Below are 6,033 nucleotides of genomic sequence, written 5' to 3'. Positions count from 1 at the left end.
ACCTCCCCGTGCAGGGGACATGCTGCCGAAATTTTGAGTCGACACTAACCATTTTTGCCCTTTTTTGCAGGAGGACCTGTGGGAGGGACTCGGTGACCCCGATCGTCTTCATCGGCGCTGTGAGTCTTCCTGCACCGCGTCGACTCGCCACTGCATCGATTCTCCACCGCCCCGCTACCCAGACCTCACCGCCACCCTAGGTATAACCCCTCTATCTGTATGTGGTCTTTGGTCGTGTAACCTAGTTAGGTGTCTCCCGTTCGAAAGAGATACGGTCAGAGATATGCGGACCTTTGTATATCTGCGACCGTATCTATTTCGGATTGTCCACGCTTTTTGGACAGCCCGCGGATGCGTAGTTGAGGTTAGTTTTCATGCTCCACTCCGGTTCGAGACGGTGTTTCGGCATCACCTCTCCGTTGTTCTTCGGATACACACTCTCCCTTGCAGGACGTGTATCGGGAGAACGGCGGGGAGGTGCTACCAAAATTCCATCTCGGATAGGAGCGGAGCATGGAAACTAACCTCATGTACGCATCCGCGGGTGGGATTAGGACCTATCCTCACCTATTAGAGAGTAGGGACACCACGTAGATGCAATTGATGGTCACCTGTGGTGATGTTATATATGCTAGAGGATGGAGGACCGTCAGTGGATGTACATGGGTCGGACAAGTCAGGGTGATGCCAGCTATGAATGGATGCAGAAGACCGATCGTTTCTTGAATCGTGCATTTGGCAAGGCCGCAAAATTCCCAAAAATATCTTTGTGTCCCTGCAGCAAGTGTGGTAACAGGAGAATGCTAGACAAGGAACTCATGGGTACACATCTGCACAAGAATGGGTTTACGCCGAACTACACCCGGTGGGTCCACCATGGTGAAGCCGATCATATGAGAGAGGAGGTGGTGAGACAACGCGTCGAGGCTTTCGATGCTGATGCCGAGGTAGCAGACATGGTAGATGACGTTCACCAAGCATAGTTTGCTAAAGGATGTGAGGAGGCGAAGATGCAGGCAGCCGTAGATGTGTTCAAGTACATGATGGACTTGGCACAGAAACCCCTTCACGCTCATTCTGAGGTCTCCTAGCTGGATGCCATAAGTCGCTTGATGGGATTGAAGTCCGATTTAAACTGGAGTCAAGAAGGCTTCGATAAGGTGTTGGCCATGGTTGGCACCCTACTTCCAAAAAACCACGTGTTGCCAAAGACCATGTATGAGGCACACAAGCTCCTTAAAGCACTGAAGATGCCATATGAGCAGATACATGCTTGTCCGAATGGGTGTGTCCTATTTCGGGAAGAACTCAAGGAGGCAAAGTACTGTCCGAAGTGTAAAGCCTCCAGGTTCCTGGAGGTAGAGTCTGGTGATGGTGGTGGCTAGAAGACCCAGCTTAAGATACTCGCTCGAGTCCTACGGCACCTTCCCTTCATGTCGAGGATTCAAAGGCTATTCATGACCGAGGAAATCGTGAAACAGAGACGTGGCACAAGAATGGCAAACGCTACCATCCTGACAAGATGGTGCATCCATCTGATGGTGAAGCATGGACCAGCTTTAATGACAAGCATTGTTTGAAATCCGATGAGGCTCGTAATGTACGTGTCGCGCTGGCAACAGATGGGTTCAATCCTTATGGCATGATGTCTGCCCCTTACACATGTTGGCCCATGTTTGTTATCCCCCTCAATCTCCCCCCTGGCGTCGCCTTTCAATGACATAACGTGATCTTGACGTTGATAATTCCTAGGCACCCAGGGAGTAAGATGGGTGTGTTCATGGAGCCTGTGATTAATGAGTTGATCAAAGCTTGGAATGAAGGGGTATGGACATACGACCGAGCTACAAAGGAAAGCTTCAAAATGTACGTCTGGTACCAGTACTCCATGCATGACTTCCTGGCGTATGGGTTATTCAGCGCCTAGTGTGTTCACAGGAAGTTCCCATGCCCAATATGCCAGGAAGCTGTGAGGTTCATTTGGTTGAAGAAGGGTGGTAAGTATTCGTCGTTCGATCAACATCGTCAATTCCTAGATTCCAACCATCCATTCTGACAGGACACCAAGAACTTCAGGAAAGGTGTCGCAGTCACGGACCCTAGACTGCACTAGAAGACTGGTGCCGAGGTTCATGCTCAGATAGATGCTCTCTTGCCCAATGAAGAAGGTGGTTTTGTGGGATATGGTGAGCAACACATGTGGACTCATAAGTCTGGCTTGACGAGGCTCCCCTATTTCGATGACCTCCTACTGCCCCATAACATTGATGTAATGCACACTGAAAAGAATATCGCCGAGGCACTTTGGGCAACACTCATGGACACTGACAAGTCTAAGGACAACCCTAAGGCTAGAGTGGACCTGGCGACGTTGTGCGATAGACCACAGCAAGTGATGCGGCCTCCTACAAATGGCAAGAACTGGAAAAGGCCTAAGGATGATTTCGTCTTGAAACCCGAACAAAGGAGGGAAGTCTATGATGGATCAAGGCGTTAATGTTCCCTGATGGGTATGCAGCGAACCTGAGCAGGGGAGTGAACTTAGGCACTATGCGAGTCAACGGCATGAAGAGTCATGACTACCACGTATGGATTGAGCGGCTTCTTCCGATGATGGTATGAGGCTACGTTCCTGAGCATCTCTGGCTAGTGCTGGCAGAGTTGAGCTATTTCTTCCGCCAGCTTTGTGCCAAGGAGCTATCTCGGACCGTGGTTGCAAACTTGGAGAAAGTGGCACCTGAGTTGCTTTATAAGTTGGAGAAGATCTTTCCACCCGGCTTCTTCTTGTTGATGCAGCATTTGATTGTGCACCTCCCGTATGAGGCACGTATGGGGGGGCCCGTGCAGGCCCGTTGGTGCTACCCAATCGAGAGATGTCTGAAGGCCGTTCGCAAAAAATGTAGAAATAAAGCCAAAATTGAGGCTTCCATTGCAGAGGCTTCCATTCTGGAGGAGGTGACAAACTTCACACAGCTATACTACACAAAGAACCTTCCTAGCATGCATAATCCACTGCCTCGCTACAATGTTGACGAGAATGAATCCAACCTTAGCCTTTTCCAAGGGCAACTCAGCAGGTCAAGTGGATCGACCAATAAGAGGTTGGAAAATGAAGAGTGGCGCATGATCATGCTATATGTGTTCCACAACCTACCCGAGGTGAAGTCGTTCATTGAGTAAGTTCTCAAAGAACTTGTTTAAATATGCTGTCACTATTCTCAAAGAACTTGTTTAAATACGCTATCACTATTCTCGTGTGCACAGGGAATTTATTTGTGTATCCTGGCATCAACCAAGGGATCCTACCCCACAGCAAACCGACACCCTTCTTTCATAGGGTCCGGGAGCAGGGAGGCCCGATTTCATTTCTTGGTTCAAAACAAAGGTATTGTCTAATTTACCTCGTACCTAGTTCGAGATTCCGAGTTTTGCGTACTTAGTCCGGCAATCTTTCCTTCTTGCGCTTGCAGGCCCAAACCGATGCAACTATGAGTAAGGAGTTGAGACAGGTTGCAAATGGCTTCGATAGTAAGGTGAAAGCTTATTTAGGTTATGATGTGAATGGATATCGCTTTCACACAAGAAGCTACGAGCGAGCTCGGCCCCATCGAAAAACCACAAACAGCGAAGTTTGTACTCCCGGCACTGATGGCCTCGAGTATCATGGCATAATTGAAGATATCTATGAACTTGAATTTTATGGTTCGAAACCTCTTCGTCTCATCATGTTTAAATGCCACTGGTTCAATCCTCGACTAACGAAACGGAGCCCTAATATTGGTCAAGTCGAGATTTGACACGATTCCATCTATCAAGGAAAAGATGTCTTTATTGTGGCGGATCAGGCCGTGTAGGTTTATTATTTGTCATACGCATGCCAAGGCAACAAGGCTCTTCAGGGTTGGTCTATTGTGCACCAGGTATCGCCACATGGTAGACTAGCTGTCCCAAACGATGAAGATTACAACTTCAACCCAAACACATATGATGGAGAGTTCTATCAAGAAGATGGGCTACAAGGGAGGTTGGTGATAGACTTAACCGAGGCGATTGAAATGGAAGTAGACAATGAAAGGGTTGATGACGAGGAAGAAGGAGATGAGGTGCAAAATGCCAAGGACATAGAAATGCTTGAGCAATTACATTTAGATGATGACGATGAAGGCAACATTGAACCTTCGGACAGTCTTGTTTATCTGGACAATTTTGATAGTGATGACGAGACATATGATCTAGATAATCCCAATAATGATGATTACTTCTAATACATGTAATACTATGTTATTTTGTAATCGTGTTTTGTTTATTTACTTAGCATCTATTTCTAATACATGTAATGATGTCTTGTTTGTTTCTTTTTAATTGCAGGTGATTGAACAAAGATGGCGGGTGGCAGTGGGCCAAGGAACATGAACTCAAGGTACTAGAGGGCACGTGAGGACGTAGATGCCAGAGAGAACGCATCAGATGGGAGGAGGCAGAGGGCTAGGATCAGCGGCAGCGAGAGCGGCAGCAGGAGGGGCCGGCCTCCTCTAGTCAGGCCGCGTGACGTGTCGGAGGAGCACCGTACCACGGACTCCTCGGAGGATGAGCAAGTTCTAGCGATGGACGAGGTTCGGGCGATGGACAACGAGGGAGAGGCACAGGAGGGTGGCGAGGCCGAAAGTAGTTCCACTGCCTCTGCTGCGGCTAGCCCCTACTTGCGAGGTCCCTCAAAACTCCCTGGGCCTCCGCTTCCTCCCCTACGCCCAGTGATCCGCCCCCAGGGGGACAGGTAACTAACTTTAGATTTAATCACAGCTACTTCATATAACCTGTTGAAAATTGTCAGAAAAACTAATAATGTTTGTTAATGACTTGTGCATGCACTGGGAGGTTGTGTCGCCTGGTGACTCACGCAACCCCAACCACATCTTGGGGCTTGTGTGCAGGCACTATTACCCCAGCATTGTCATGCACAAGGGGACTGTGGGGCCGGCCAAATTGTGGGACCACTACAAATCTGCCCCCGACACAGATTATGAAGACAAGCAGGAGCGGGTCAGGAGAGAGTTCTGGGTAAGTCTCGTTCGCACAACTTTGATCAATACATCGCATTCATTTGACACTTTTTGACATAATGAATTGATACATTGTGTCTGTCTGCAGACTTTTTTTAGGTGTGAAGAGGGACAGGAGGAGAGGGCGGAGAAGAACTTGGTGAAAAGTGCCAGGCAACACATCAGCGACATGCACTACGAGGAGCGCCTCACTTGCATCATCAAGTACTACGCCATGCGACTTGGTCAGATAGTCAGCAAGACACAGGCAAGACAGATAGATGCCTCTGACCCGGGAACAGTTCCTTGAGGTAAATGAAGAAGAATAATACTGATTCGTTTTGAGATTTAGCTTTCATTTGGTCGTCTTACATCTTAAATTCTTTATGACATGTAGATGATTCCATGGTGGTGCGAGTCCTTTGCCGACTGCTGGGAGATGATCATGGATAGGTGGTTCACAGAGGGTTATATCCAGGAACACGAAGCCCACCGGGAGCGGGCTTTGCAGGCGACAGGCCCCACACACCACCAAGGCAGCCGCAGCCTCGGCATGTACAAGCAAGCTTGGGTACGTGAATTCATTTTTAGTATTCTGACGCTCCATTCTGCATGTTTCTTCTAATCATCTTGTTGTCTTTCTCGCAGTTGGCGTCGCATGGTGGCCAGCCTTTGTCCACGTTCATGGCGTATGGACTGGCCCGCAAGGGAAAGGCGACTTCCGCTATCACCTTCAGCCCGAATGACCCACCCGAGTCGTACAGCAACCCAAGCGCCCACACCCGCATCAGCTCCTACGCGTCGGAGGCAAGGTCGGTCCAGGGGCCAGACTGGGATCTGAGCACCGACAACATTGATGGCACAACTGTCATGAGGATCGGACAGGGCAAGAAGCATGGGCGGTACTAGCTTGGCGATGGCACCCTTGAGTCCAGCTCTGTTCCCTCCCTCTCCCAGATCCGAGCAAGTACCCCGAGCGGAGGCCCGGCCATAC

This window comes from Miscanthus floridulus, unplaced genomic scaffold, assembly GCF_019320115.1.
Source record: "Miscanthus floridulus cultivar M001 unplaced genomic scaffold, ASM1932011v1 os_1094_2_3, whole genome shotgun sequence".
Lineage (NCBI taxonomy): Eukaryota > Viridiplantae > Streptophyta > Magnoliopsida > Poales > Poaceae > Miscanthus > Miscanthus floridulus.
Note: the sequence above shows the minus strand (reverse complement) of the source record.